The 15895-nt window shown below is 42.1% G+C and overlaps 1 long non-coding RNA gene across 5 annotated transcripts in view; it reads right to left on the bottom strand.

Moving 5' to 3' along the window:
* Window positions 1–15895, bottom strand: part of LOC115091088 — a 142843-nt gene that overhangs the window by 41240 nt on the left and 85708 nt on the right. For 3 of the 5 annotated variants that reach the window (XR_003856610.1, XR_003856606.1, XR_003856607.1), the window contains exons 2-3: window positions 15698–15864; window positions 15348–15426 (exon numbers count right to left, since the gene is read on the bottom strand). This is a non-coding gene — a long non-coding RNA (uncharacterized LOC115091088). Of the gene's footprint in view, window positions 1–1660; window positions 1684–15347; window positions 15427–15697; window positions 15865–15895 lie in introns of all 5 variants that reach the window. The other 2 variants (XR_003856609.1, XR_003856608.1) reach the window with 1 other exon arrangement.

The raw sequence follows: 15895 nt of genomic DNA, 5'->3' as shown, positions 1-15895 counted from the left end.
GACAAGGACATCTTTTTTCAAGATTCAGTAATATGGAATCTGTTAAGGAGATTAGGAGGGTTTCTGTGCTTCTAGATTGGCGGAAACCAAACTGGGCTGGAGAGAGAATGTTGTTATCATTTAAGTATTCTGTTTACAGAATGTTGTTATCATTTAAGTATTCTGTTTACAGAACCATCAGTCCTACCTTAGAACCAAATAAGCCATATTGTTTTTTTAAAAATATGGGCATCCTGACTGAGGCATAAGAAAACCCAGGAAGAACAAATTGAGCTCCAAAGTCAAGTTTGTCAGTGTTCAGGTTGTTTCAGTCCCTTCATGTCAGTTTACATTTGACAAATTCCTATTGCTCATCTTTCAGAAGCCAAAATTAATTCAGTTTAACTGAGTGCTCAAAGATTTTTATCTTGAAAATCCTCTGTAATTTTTAAAAGCAATACAAGCACAGTGTTGAAGTGAAACCTGCGCATTAGGAGAAGAGTATCATTCAACCATGCATTTCCACTTGACAATACAATATGATTGCCATGTTTAACTTCTTCCAGCAAATAAATCCCTTCAAAGCTGGGGTTATGTGCCAGGGCTAAATTGTTCTTTTTGTGAAAGAGAGATGCTTGAGTTCCTTAGTTGTGAGAGCTTTATGGCGACCACGTCATAGCTATTTTAGTTTACTAGTAGAGTCATTTTTTATCTTCTTAGTAAACTGCTGCAGTCCAATTTATCATAGACAAAACTGTCAGAATCTGTGGATTTATTTCCTATGCAAAAATCTGTACATACCCTTGTAAAGTCACATTATTTCAATGAAGTATCAGTATGTAGAATATTTGGAACTAACAAACTATTTCTCTGACAAGAGAAGAGAGGTATCTTTTGCACTATGAGGGTAAGCTGGAGCTGTGCTGGGTATTGATTTCTATGTACTGTAAGTGCAGATAAATTCATACAGAATCAAGGTTGTCCTTTGTAAGTCCCTTAGAGTAAGTTTGAAAAGGATGGAATAATTGAAATAATACATGAAGACATTTGGAATACTATACATGTAGTCACCTGACAGAGAATTGAGGGAAACCTGCTATATTTTAATTTGTAGAGTGACATATGAGATCTCAAGAAATATACTCTCTACTTCCTAGTGACAAGTGCTTTATAAACTTGTCTTTTTTTTTTTTATATTTTAATTAGTGGGACTCAGTTTTTTTCAATCTCAGCATGATCAAACTGCAATTCAACTATATGCAGTAATTGTATTTCAAATAAAATAGAAGACATCTTGGACCACTGAATAATCTTATTTTTTAATTCTTCGTACTGATCCTTAATTAAAGTTAAACTAATTCATCTTGAGTAATTCATAATAAAAAAATGAGATGCAGAAGATTTTTAAACATTAATTAAAAAAATATCATGACAATTAATTGGTTAAAAATTACATAAAAATATGATAAAAAAGGAAAGAAAAAATATTCTTAGTTATAATGTTTCTAAATCTATACATTTCTAAGATTACTTTATTCTTTAACTCTTTTTATGGGTTATATTCATTTCATTATGCAATAAAAAGGTTTAATCCTAATATACAGATTGAAACATACACAGTATCTATAAGTAGTTGTACCTCTCTTTTTCTCTTATTCTTGAAGGAAAATACCTACAGTACCTGAATATGCCACTATGAAGTGCCTGAAAAGCAGAATATAAATCAAATAATTACATAAATAAAAAAAAGATGATTTTCAGATCGTTTTTATGGCAATCAGAAACAGATGTATTTGGAGTTATTTATGATCAACCAAAAAATGCTGGCTAGAAGATCTCCTGTTTTTAGAGGTAGCTATATTTATAACAACTATAAGTGACACAGGAAACAAATAGAGGCTTCTTATAAAACCACATGCTTATTTGAATCTACGGAAAGGGGGTATTAAAATTCATGAAACACATTAACTAATGGAATTAAACTAAAACAAGGTGATTTGTAAAGGCTGTAATAAAATGATTACATTCACAAAAATTCTTTGGCTGTCTTCTTAAAGTTGGTACACAGAAATAATTATATGTCAGTCTTATAATTAGACCTTGCATTAAGGCCAACATTAAGTTAAACAGTAGTGACAATGACCTTAAGAAAATTAATGGATGATTCCCTTAACCATACTTCCATCTTATTTAATTAAAATAATTTCCTCTGAGTACCAAATGGAGGATATGCAAGCCATTTCATTGAATATAAACATAACCTACTATCATGTATGTGTATATAGTATAACATGAAATTTAATTTCTATGAATAGATTTTAAAGTAGTTTAGTAATTTTTTTTTTTTATTTTGTAATTAAATAGAAGAGACAAGAAGGACAGGGTGAACAAGAGATATGGGTAAAATAGGTGTGAACCAATGTGAAATAAGGTAAAATGGTAGAGAATATGGTAAAAATAATGTGTTTCCCTTTAATTTAAAATGTGTTATCAAGGTGTAAATTGAAATGTGTTTCCAAGTTTATAGTGAATTAAATATCTTTTTTGTCAACCTTCTACTTCTCAATCAATTGTTTATGAAGAAGTTGGTAAATGGTGATGAGAGGCATGATGGTTAGAAGAAACAAACAGAAAGGAATATCCAAAGACTGTTCTCCAATTTTTTTTAGTTACTAGTAAACTCAGCTTAAAGTTTATTTTTGCTAATATGAAAAGACTGTAACCAAATGGACTAGTCTTGGAAGCAGTAGCGTATTAAATCGGGAAGGTGAGGGGGTGGTTTGCCCTGGGTGACAGCCAGGAGGGGGTGCCATCGAGAGACTCTGACTTGAGGCCACTGGCAGCATCGATATTTGGCGGCCATGAGCGGATCCCATCCTGCTCGCAGCAGAAGACTAAGGAGGCACCCTGGCATGGCGCGAGCAGAGCTCATTTCACTCAAAGCAGAAGACAGGTAATAAAGAGGCCAGATAGCTGTAGTAGTCCATCCCACCTGCAGCTGAAGAGAGACAGGCCCAAAATAACCACACATGAGCCTATGTGATTGAGAGAGGAAGGGGTATGTATGTGTGTGATGCATATGTGTGTGTATGTATTAGGGGTGTGCATTCGGATTGACCGCATTAGTAAAACGCAACTCATATTTTTTTTTTACTTAAAAAATTGATTCGACATAAACGATCGGATTTCCCACATATCGAACATAGATATGTTCGATATGTGGGAAATCGCGATTGTTGAGCCAAAATAAAAATATAAACCCCCTCACCCTCCTTAATCCCCCCCCCCGACTTACCACAACTCCCTGGTGATGGAGCGAGGAGTGAGGACGCCATTTCTGCAATCCTTGGCGAGAAGCATGTGACGTCGGCGGCACGTCGAGTGACGCCGGCGTCACGTGATTCCCGGCTCGTTCGCGCCGGACGGCTCGTTCGGCCCAAAAAGAACTTTTGGCCAGCTTGGGGGGGCCTCCTGACCCCCCCAAGCTGGCCAAAAGTTCTTTTTGGGCCGAACGCGCCGTCCGGCGCGAACGAGCCGGGAATCACGTGGCGCCGCGTCACTCAGACGCGACGTCACGTGATTCCCGGCAAGTTCGCGCCGGACGGCTCGTTCGGCCCAAAAAGAACTTTTGGCCAGCTTGAGGGGGTCAGGAGGCCCCCCCAAGCTGGCCAAAAGTTCCTATGGCACCCCCTGCCCTGAACCAGGAAGCAGCCTGGTTCAGGGCAGGGGGTGCCATAGGAAATATCCACCCTGGGTGCCATATACTTTAGGTACACCACTGCTTGGAAGTTTTTATTTCCCCTTTACTTGAAAGTTTTACTTGCCTGAAATTATAACTTTGCCACCAGCAGGAGACACTTCTGCTTTAGGCAACTTTTGCTGTGCTCCGCTCACAGTATTATCATCTGCCACTGAGAAATGACTTTCAGGCAGAGTACATGTAATGGTGTGCAGTGTAACCATGCTGCAAGAATTCAAGCAGAACCAAAATCAATCGCCCTGAAGCTGGCCATTATGCTCTGTTTGTTAGAACTATATTGAGCTCGTCTATTAGTGCTATGCCTTAGCTCTAAGGAATATATCAGGTGCAATTTTGTGTACAGTGTATCAGAACCAAAACATCTCTTTCCTGAACATGAACTGCTAAAGGAAATATTGTTCTTGTAAACTGTAAGGTCAGGGTAGCTAAGGTGTTTCAGTATTCGTGGATTGCATGAATAAATAATATGCATGAAACAACAAGGTGAAATTCAGTTTTCCGTAAAATTCAACCACAAAATAAAAAATGTTCAATTCTGCTATTTTCCCACTCTGATAAATGTTTGATCAGCACTGTATAAGCCAAAAAAAAGTATGATTAGACAATATATTAAAAATTTCCAATCTTTGGGCCTTATATGCTGAGGCAGAATGTGTACTATATTCTTAACACACATGCTAAAAAAAAAAATGAAGTCCTGGAACAGTGAGCTAACAAAATGCAAATATATCAGAAATTTTTTAAAAAGCCCATAAACCTAAAAAGTGTGCCACAAAAAGGAACAGCATGCATAAATCTCCTTTAATGCATACAAACCATGGGTTTATACTTGGGGAGAATAGTTTTCAAACAGTCCGTAAAGAGTCTGTGGCAAAATTTTTACCGAGGACTTTATCCAGAATTTTAGAAAGCAGATTTATACACATAAATCCTCCTTAATAATTCATAGGTGTGCAAAGAACCTCGAGCAGCAAAGATACATAACATTGCACCTACTTTGGAGCTGGAATAACTTTGCCTATGTGGATTTACATTCATGCTTTCAAAAATAAAAACTATAAGGTAGATTTTAAAACCTCCGCGCGCACATGGATACGCTGATTTTATATAACGTGCGAGGCGATGCGCGCATGTTATAATATCTGCTACCCATGTGCACATGTGTGCATGATTTTATATTGCCATATGCATATGCCCTCTTGTATATGTGTGTGTGTGTGTGTGTGTGTGTGTGTGTGTGGGTTGGTAGATGCATGTGGCAACACAATAAGCCCGAATCCCAAATCACTCCCAGTCTGCTTCAGTAAAGGGAGCGGACTTTCTAAACCCCCTATCTAACCTGCCTCCCTTTTACCCAACTAGCTCCAACCCCTAAAACCCCACTAACTACCCTAGATGTTGTTGTTTTCGTACTTAACCCGCATTCTGGAGCAGTAACACATTTTGCGGGTTCGTCATTGCCGGCCTGCGCTTCAGCGGGAAAGTGCCTTACTGGTGCTGTCGATGCCCCGCCCAGACCCTACCCCAGCCCGCCTCCTTTGCAAAACTCCTTCACAATGCGCGTACTAGGAGATACTGCACGTGGTAGTGGGGCCTCTGAAGATCCTTGCGGTGCACTTGTGGCTCAGCCATGTGCATATCTCCCCTTTTCGCTGCATGTGGGGCTTTGAAAATTAGCCCATGTTTGTGTAAATACCAATCCTGCTCCAACTTCATTTCCTGAAATGCTGATTAATTATGCATAAAAAAGTATGTGCACAATTGAGTTTTGTGCCAGCTTCTATGTGCATACTTGCTGGGGCTCTTTCCAAAGATTTACTTATATGCATAAAACTTTGTGTGGGTGTGTATAAGTGCCTTTGAACATAACATATATACAGCATAAATTTATGTTCCAAAGTTAGGAGCACAAAACATGAGTTAAGAGCACAACTTTTATAAACCTTGAAAGTTATACTCATAGTACATGAGTTAGGAACACAAGCTTTGCCTTTAAAAGTTGTGTGGATAAAATAAGAGTTGAGTATAAAATTTTTACTCATAGGTTTTATACACACCAGAGCCCTCACCTTGGTGTTGGTAAACCTGCCCTCCCTTGTGACATCATCCTGCGGCACCGGCCCTATTTAATCGAGCCGTGGACGACGTATGAAAATTCTCTTGCTGCTGGTCTGTCTGCTTGCCTGCCACTGCATCCTTGGACTGGGACCTGTGAGAATCAGTCTCCTGCAGCTCCCTGTTACAGCTCCAGACTTGCTTTGCTCTCGTCTCGGTATTGGTAAGCACGCCACCTTGTGACATCATCCAGGGGTACCGGCACTATTTAATTGAGCCATGGAGGCTGGAGGCACCTCTTTGTTTGCTCCTTCGCTTGTCCCACTATTTCTTCATCATATTGATTGCAGTGTTGAAATTTATCATGAATATTCCAATTATCACTGGACAAGGTCAATATGGAACACTTCATCTGAACGCTGTCTTCCTCAACCAAAGAATACTTTAATACATATCCCATTGAAACCTTTGAAGCTATTAACTGTTTCCACTACCTTCATCTTACTTTTAGTCAATGCTCGCTCCATTTCAAAAAAGGCACTGGTCATCTACGATATTCTCCTCACTAAGGCCTACATTCACCATTCTAATGCAGAAAACGGGGGGTGGGGGGCAAACGGGGGGGGGGGGGGGAGGGCCTGCAAAAGCCGGCAGCCATTGTACCTCCACAATGCTATCGCTGCCAGCTTTTGCACCCAATAGCGCCATCGTGAAAGGTGTTGCAATTGGGTGTGCTCCTGGTGATGATAATGGTGCTTACCTTATCTCCGCCAGCGAAGACATTGCAGCATCCGCCTCCTCGCCACTCCAACCCCTCCCCTCACTGGCCTGACTCCGCCCTAACTCCACCCTGATTCCGCCCCTGGCAAGGGACTTTTTGTGTGCGATAGCCACTTATTGCATGTGATAAGCAATAGAAAATGACCCCCTAAGAAACCAGACTCCATCTGTATCACTGAAGCAAGGATTGCAGATAGTGATACTCCACTCCTCAATCAATGCTGTCCCCAGGATTATACTTATTTCTCCTTACCTCAGAAACATTGCTGTGGTGGAGGTCTTATCATTGTTGGGTTTGTGGCATAATGTGGACTCTTGGTCGAAGTGGCGATGACTCCTCCCACGGAGAGGAGCCCCCATGGGGAACCACAGTGATAGGCTAGACTCTAGTAAGCAGACATTAAGGGAAAAAAGCTTTATTGTACTGCTGATGTAAGTTGAATCTTGCTTCAAGGAAGGGATAGTACTGTAGGCCAGCGATATCACAGTAAGCTCAGACAGTCTCTATAGATGATGGTCTCACCCGGATGTAGCAAGGTTGGGTAGTGTTCCGCAGCATGGGATAAGCCGAACCTGAAGGATGGCGTAAGGAGAGCTGGAGCGTAGTGATACAGAGTGGCAGTGCTGGTAACTTCCTTGGTAGAAGAATGAAGAGAGGGACCTGAGGTCTGAAGTGTAGGATACCCTGAGTAGGATAGGCCCTCGAGGAGCGAGTACCTAGGAGCGCCGAAGGATCCTGGAAGAAATTAGATAGGACCTCCCGAGGAGCGGGTGTCCAAGGTTAGGTAGTTGAACCCCAAAGGGCATATAGAAGTGAGAGGTCCCCGAGGAGTGGGTACCCAGAGCTTCCGTTGGAGCGAGTTACCCCGGAGGGTAGAGAGGAATCCAAGCGAGCAGCTTAGAAGCGGTCAGAGTAGCAAAACCAAAGTCCTTGCTAACTCATTGGGGTATAGCGCAGCGGAGGTTTAAATACCCGGAGGCACTGACGTCATGCGGTGGGGACACCCCTGAGGTTCCCACCATGAAGTATTCAGAAGCGTAGGCATGCGCGCACATGTCTAGGAGGCCTCAAGAAGAAGCATGGTGGACAGGGACGCCTATGCTGTGTTGGAGACACCGATGATTTTGGCAATCAGCACTGGAGGCAGACACCCTCCTAGGGAGGAGGAAAAGGGTAGAAGAGAGGTGAGGCAGAGCGGGCGCAGACTTCTGCGACTGACGGATGCAACAATCATCTTTTATAAGTATACTCTAACCTTTTCACAGACTCCTGTCAATTTGCCTACTTCTCACAAAATCATGCTTCTCAATAGTATATCTGGAAAACTTCTGTTTGGTATATTGTCCTCCATGTCCCTTAGCCCATAATTGCTCTCCACACATTGAATTTCTCTCTATTTCATTTCCCTCCCCAGAGCAAACTATTATTCTAGGTGGTTTTATCATGCATGTAGATCAAGACTCTACTTCTCATACCATTGAACTTTTTCTTAACTCTATGCTTACTTGCAAATGGCAGAAAATGATTACTGTCCCTACTCACAGAGCTGGTCACACCCTAGACCTACTGTTTCTCAACCCTAATACATTCTCCAGCAATCCTGCTAATATTACCGTGTCTGCCATCCCTTGGTCTGTTTATTTCCTAATTACTGCTTCTCTTTGTTTTTTCACAGCCCCCTCTAATAATACTCATTCTCTCCCATGTATTCCTAACTGAAAACATATTGACCCAACACTCTTTAAAGAGGAGTTTCTTCCTCTGATTTCTGATATTTCTAATGACTCCACAGAACACTTGGTAAAAAACATGGGTTTCTGCCCTATTAAATAACATGGACAAACTCGCCCCCTAAAAAACTTTTCTGCTATCAGACAATTACATGTTCTTTGGTATACTCACTCTCTATCATTGCTAAAAAAAAAAAGCCCTTTGTAACTCAGAGAACAAAATCATGCTTCTCAATAGTAAATCTGGAAAACTTCTGTTTGATATATTGTCCTCCATGTCCATGGAGGAAACATAAGACACCTGAAAACCTTAAAATGTACACTCAACAACTTGCTGAATAGAGAACAGTGGTTAATTCTCCCAAAAAGGAACTTTTACTCCAAACAAATTCAAACCTCTAACAATTATCCCCATACCCTATTTAATACAGTAAAGTTCCTCACCAATAGTCAAAATAAAAAAAAAAAACAATTATCCTAAAATATCGAGAACTCTTTGAGAATTCTAAATTTGAGATTTCTTAATTTTCCTGGGTGTTAAATTGATTCCACCACTGGACCTCTTCAAAAACTTTATCTCTCAAGTTCTAAAGATTACAATTGATGCTATGCCTGTTATTATCAGGGCATATTACAGAGATGTGCATTGTTAACACCTATCAATTTGGGCTTCGTTTTTGGACCCCCACGGGAAATTTTGTTTCTCGCGATTCTTTTTTTTTTTTCGTAGGTCCCAAATTTCATGTTAGTGTGCGCTAACGGGATATAGCATGCACTAACATGAACTATGAATTGTTCTGAAATTTCGGAATCTCAGATCAGCAAATAAAGCCTTACTAACCATACCCTTGGTAAAGACAGCTAAACTGACACAAGTAAGGGAAAGAGCATTATCATTAGCCGGCCCTATATTATGGAACTCAATGCCACCTGAAATTAGGGATGTGAATCGTTTTAGGACGATTAAAATTATCGTCCGATAATTTTAATATCGTCTTAAACCGTTATGGAACACAATACAATACAGATTCTAACGATTTATCGTTATAAATCGTTAGAATCGTGAGCCGGCACACTAAAACCCCCTAAAACCCACCCCCGACCCTTTAAATTAAATCCCCCACCCTCCCGAACCCCCCCCAAATAACTTAAATAACCTGCGGGTCCAGCGGCGGTCCGGAACGGCAGCGGTCCGGAACGGGCTCCTGCTCCTGCATCTTGTCGTCTTCGGCCGGCGCCATTTTCCAAAATGGCGCCGAAAAATGGCGGCGGCCATAGACGAAAAAGATTGGACGGCAGGAGGTCCTTCCGGACCCCCGCTGGACTTTTGGCAAGTCTCGTGGGGGTCAGGAGGCCCCCCACAAGCTGGCCAAAAGTTCCTGGAGGTCCAGCGGGGGTCAGGGAGCGATTTCCCGCCGCGAATCGTTTTCGTACGGAAAATGGCGCCGGCAGGAGATCGACTGCAGGAGGTCGTTCAGCGAGGGTTCCGGCGCCTCGCTGAACGACCTCCTGCAGTCGATCTCCTGCCGGCGCCATTTTCCGTACGAAAACGATTCGCGGCGGGAAATCGCTCCCTGACCCCCGCTGGACCTCCAGGAACTTTTGGCCAGCTTGTGGGGGGCCTCCTGACCCCCACGAGACTTGCCAAAAGTCCAGCGGGGGTCCGGAAGGACCTCCTGCCGTCCAATCTTTTTCGTCTATGGCCGCCGCCATTTTTCGGCGCCATTTTGGAAAATGGCGCCGGCCGAAGACGACAAGATGCAGGAGCAGGAGCCCGTTCCGGACCGCTGCCGTTCCGGACCGCCGCTGGACCCGCAGGTTATTTAAGTTATTTGGGGGGGGTTCGGGAGGGTGGGGGATTTAATTTAAAGGGTCGGGGGTGGGTTTTAGGGGGTTTTAATGTGCCGGTTTTTCGATTTTTCGATTTTTTAATGATTTTTCACGATTTTTCACGATATTTTACCCCCCCAAACGGCAACAATACGATTCCCTCCCCCTCCCAGCCGAAATCGATCGTTAAGACGATCGAGGACACGATTCACATCCCTACCTGAAATAAGATCAATGAGAGACCATAAACTCTTCAAAAAAAGCCTAAAAACATGGCTTTTCAAAAAAGCTTTTCAAAATGAGAATGGGGAATAGATAGTACTAAGAAACTAGAAAAGGACTTATACACACAGGCAAAAGTCACCAGATAACATATATGCGTTCTTTACCTTTATTTTTATCACACTTAAGTTTTAAGTTAAATAATTACAGTATATCGCATATATGGTTAGCCCATAAAGGGAATTTCAATACCCACTACATATAGCTTATAATATTTTGAATCATGTATCTGAACAACTTCGGCACCCTCTGTTTAAAGTAAAATCTATTTCAAATTTATTCATGTGCCTATTTGTAAACCATTGTGATGGTATATCACTAAACGCCGGTATAGAAAAGTTTTTAAATAAATAAATAAATAAATAAATAAAATTTTTCAGTGCCCATGAGCCATGACGGATTAGACAATTTTGTTGAAATTGTCTAATTCGTGAAAAATGAATGCACATCTCTAGCATCAGTGTCAGTACCCAGACATACAATTTCATCATCAATGCCATTGAGACAGACCTCTTCTGTGCATAATCAAGCATCACTGGAGGGGTTGCTAATCATGCAAGATCATTCTACTGCTCCAAGGGCATCTTCTGCACACAACTCGTCTATAGCACTGGCAACATGAATTTCAGTGCCGAGATCTATAATGGTGCCAAGGCACTCATTGGTGCAGAAGCAAGCAGTTATGTCACCGAACCAATTTTAATTGGTGCCGACTTAACTCATCTCAGAGGAAAGCACTTTTCTAAGAAACTGAAGCAAACTTCAACGGCACCAAAGTAGCATTTACTGGCACCATCAGCTCAAAAAATCTCTTCCAAACATAAAAACATGTTCACAAATCTTTTCAAGCTTCAGATTTGTCAGAGTCAAGATTTTGAAGCAGAACCAATTGCCCAATGTTTAGATCTGGAGTACCAATCCCTGCATAGTCACATCTCTCAAGATGATTCTCCAATAACTCCTTCAAGAAGGCTCACACAATTGCAGGGATTATGTGAACCTGATTCGAGTAACGCATACAATGCAGCAGAAAATCTTTCAAAGATAGGTAGATGATCTATTATTTGTCTTTCAGTCTCATAAGAATGTTTCTTCTCCTCTGGCTGGTAATAGAACCCATGAAGATGTATAATCTCAAATGAAGAGGGACCCATTTTCTCTAGTGTTACTAGACTTTCTTGAGTTTCTGCTAGAAAGGGTAGAATATATTTTTCTCCATTTCCATCCAGAAGTCCACCTCCATCAGATCTCTCTAGACAGACTTCTCAGCAGCAAAGTGGAAAGTCTGCTCTGGCTGATTCAAATCCTCCATATCCTGATGAACATAAGCATCACATATGGTTCAAGGTAGTGGAAAATTATTAGAAACAAGTTGAAGTCTCAAACACATGAAATAACACTAATCCTCAAATTCCTTTATACCATGATATACATGAGCATTCTCCAGGTCATCAAGATTCTGTATCAGAGCAAGTCACAGAACAATAAGTCTTAGGCATTCTGTGTAACAGATCTCCTAAGCCAGATAACACAGCATCTCCAGTTCATGAAAGTTCAGACTCTCAATTCATTCAAAAGATGTCAGAAAAGATTATTTTTCCATTAGAAGATACCAGTCTAAACAGTGATGATCTTCTAGATATTCTCAAATGTATCCTGCCTAAACCATCACTGAATTCAGTTCCAGACTAAGATGTTAGAGAAGGTACAGGAGAAGTTATGGACTACTCCTTTCACAGTTGCTCCACGTAAAGGAAGTAGCCAAAAATATAAAAAATAAATAATAGAAAAACTTTCCTGATCCTAAAGATTGAGAATATAGAAGTGTCCAGACAATAGGGGTAGTTTTTTCATGAAGTTGGGTGAGTTAACCACCTCACTGACAAGACTTTGGGAGCAGCAAAAGGTGTCCCCCAAAATGCTCCTGTGGCGACCACCTCACCTTGCCACCAGACAAGAACTTGCCAGGTTCAGATGTCTCAGCTTGAAAGAGCCCAGAGGGTGACACGGACCAAGTTCATACTTTCTGCAGGCCTACAGAGAATCCAATGGCATGCAGCTCAATGATGTGCCCAGAGAGGAACCTCACACAGCACAGCTGAATGATGCACCAGTGGGCCTAGAGAAGAGTGTGGAACAGCTCTATGATATGCTGCGGAGTTTTCCGCCCCCCCCCCCCGGCCTGCAGAAGAGCAATGCACCCGAGGAGTTTTCTGCTCCCTATGGGCCTGCAGAGGAGTGACATACACGTGGGGGTTCCCACCCCTCTGTGGGCCTACAGAAGAGCCTGGTGTGGCGCAGCTTGATGATATGCCCACTGTCCTGCAGAGAAGTCTTGTTTATGCAGGCTAGTAGAAAATTCTCATGGCATCGTTAATGGTGTAATGTCGATGGGGTTTCTACCCCACCAACAGAAAGAAAAAGCTGACCTTTACAGGTAGAGGAAGGGAAATGGGCTCAGTGGGAGGGAGAAGCCTGAGGGAGAAAGAAGGGGGTAAGTGTGAAGGAGTATAGGGAAAGGGTAAGAGAGAGGGTAAGGAAAGGAGGTGAGAATGAGTGGAGAGGGAAGGGAGGATGAGAAGAGGAGTGAAAGGGTAGAAGGGAGGAATGAACAGGAAGGGGTGAGAGGTGGAGGGTTGAGAAGAGATTGAGCTGGAAGAGGAGAGAGGTGTTTGAGGGAAGGTGGTTGAGTGAGAAAGGAGGGGAAATAAAGGCAGTGGAGTGAGAGGAGAGGGAAGGGAAAGGGACTGAGTGAGAAAAAAAGGTAAATTTGGTAAGAGAGGAGGAAAGAGAAGGGATGTGCATGAGGATAAGAAGTGAGTGAGAGGGAAAGATGGGAAAGGGTGGGAATTAGAGTGGGAGCAAGAATGTATGGAGGTGATTTCTTGGGATAGAGTACAGGGCTGCCTAGGCTGCTATAGTTTAGGAGGCAGCACTGCTGTGTCAGGACTGTGATAATGTGATAAGACTGTGACCTATATGAACTGTTAAATATTTATTACCATCCTCCTCGCTTAACTGCCCTCGCTCTAAGAAGTTATGTTAACTGTTCATCCTTTATCTATGACTTCCTAACCAAAGTTTTTCCGTTATTGTTTATATCTTATTTTATTAACTGTTCTCTGTTCCATGTAAAAGATATGCCTCTTTTTGGCTTGTCCTTGTTGTTACATGTAAACCGGTACGATGTGTAAACGGCTACCAGTATATAAAAATGTTAAAATAAATAAATAAAATAAATAATTGTGCCTCTTTGTTCTTCTTGTCTGAGTGGGCCTGTTAAAGGAAATTATACTGTATGCGCTTGCCCACATAGAAAGAATGAGGCACGTCTGCTGCAGCTATAAGCAGTAGGAGTAGTGCTGGCATGCATGTCCAGAAGAAAGGAGAAGGAGCTGCATCAGCCCATCTCCAGGAAAAAAAGGAGTCTTATTGACTGTGTGGGTAGAAACTGCTGCTGCTGCTTGTGAGCTCCAGAAAAGGAGAAGAGAGAGTGAGGTTGTGTGTGTGTGGGTGTGTGAGGAAACATCTGAGCCTGTGCGTGTGCGAGAATGTATATATGTGTGTTAGAGAGTATGGTATTTGAGAGGGGACAATGTATGTGTGCAGACCCCTTCCACCACTAACACTACAATCTCAGGGTGACTTGAAATCAAAGTTCCCAGGTATGGAAAGCATGTAAATTTTTATTCTTATTGCTTTTAATTATTGGGGGGTGGTTGAAGTGTCTGAAGTTGCAATATATTTTATTGTTTTTTCAGAACTTTTCAAAACTTGTTATGCGTTTATTGAATGATGATTTATTTTCAGCTGTTTTGAAACATGTATTCTTTTTTAGTAGTATGTTTTTACTTTTATGATTGCCATGTTATATTTCTTGATTTTATTATTATATTTTAATTGGAAGAATATTGTTTCTTTTTTTCCATTTTTGCACTGCATAGAGTCTGGCTTCTTGTGGTTTCCAGTTCAGTTTTTGTCTTCATGTGTCTGTATATTCTTTTTGATCACTTTATTGTATATCTGGCAAATGTCTGTATTCTGCATGTATGACCAAGGTAAGGTTTCTGTGCACTTTCTTTAGATGTGTGTAGTTTCTGTGTAAGGATCTATAGCAGTTTATAGGGATGTGCAGCAGGGATGGATTCGTCCCATTCGGTATTCGTATTCGTTGGGACGCATATCCATTCCATCCTTTCTCGGGGGACCCCGATCCATTCATTAGTTACATATGTATTCGTTTCCCAAAAAAAACCCATCCCAACCCTTTAAATTTAATTTACTACAACCCCCCACCCTCCTGACCCCCCCAAGACTTGCCAAAAGTCCCTGGTGGTCCAGTGGGAGTCCTGGAGAGATCTCCTGCACTCAGGCTGTCGGCTGCCGGTACTCAAAATGGCGCTGATAGCCTTTGCCCTTACTATGTCACAGGGGTTACCAGTGCCATTGGTTGGCCCCTGTCACATGGTAGAAGCAATGGATGGCCGGTGCCATCTTGTGCTCCTACTGTGTGACAGGGGCCGACCAATGGCACCGGTAGCCCCTGTGACATAGTAAGGGCAAAGTCTGTCGGTGCCATTTTGAATACTGGCAGCCGACTGCCCGATTGCAGGAGATCACTCCTGACCTCCCCAAAACTTGCCAAAAGTCCCTGGTGGTCCAGCGGGGGTCCTGGAGCAATCTCCTGCAATCAGGCCTTCGGCTGCCAGTATTCAAAATGGCGCCGATAGCCTTTGCCCTTACTATGTCACAGGGGCTATCGGTGCCATTTTGAATACCAGCAGCTGACAGCCTGAGTGCAGGAGATCACTTGAGGATCCCCACTGGACCACCAGGGACTTTTGGCAAGTCTTGGGGGGGTCAGGAGGGTGTGGGTTTATTCATTATGTAAAGGATTACCCTAAATAACATTCTTAAAATAAAGACTTACCTGATCCTGGAAGTCATTGCGAGGTGATTGCAGCTGATGATGAGAGAGCCAAGGGCAGTGTCAGCAGTAAAGAGCTAAGCTGGTAAATGAGAACCAGAGATTAAAGGATTTGTTGTGACAAATGATGTCTAGAATGAACCAGTTCTTGGTTACATGTGTTCCAAATGTAGAGAAACACTGTTTTCATGTGTAAAATGATTTATAACAAAAACTAATTGAACTTAACTTAAATTGTATGGAATGGAGTGTGAATGCACTAAATAACGGAATGTTGAGGGCAACCTTCTCTCTTTAAGCAGGGGGGTATGTAAAGGAGTACCCTAAATAACATTTTTAAAATAAAGACTTACCTGATCCTGGAAGTCATTGCGAGGTGATTGCAGCTGGTGATGAGAGAGCCAGGGGCAATGACAGCAGCAAGGCAGGGGCTGAAGGCAGCACTCTACTGTGCTGAAAAGAACTGCCAGAGGCTGGGAGCTGAAGCTGGGAAGGTACTGAGATAAGGAGAGCCTGATTACTGTGATTAAAACAAGCAAACAAACAACAAA

The sequence above is a fragment of the Rhinatrema bivittatum genome, chromosome 1 (genome assembly GCF_901001135.1).
Source record: "Rhinatrema bivittatum chromosome 1, aRhiBiv1.1, whole genome shotgun sequence".
NCBI classification, from domain to species: Eukaryota; Metazoa; Chordata; class Amphibia; order Gymnophiona; family Rhinatrematidae; genus Rhinatrema; species Rhinatrema bivittatum.
Note: the sequence above shows the minus strand (reverse complement) of the source record. Positions and strands in the feature narration are given on the sequence as shown.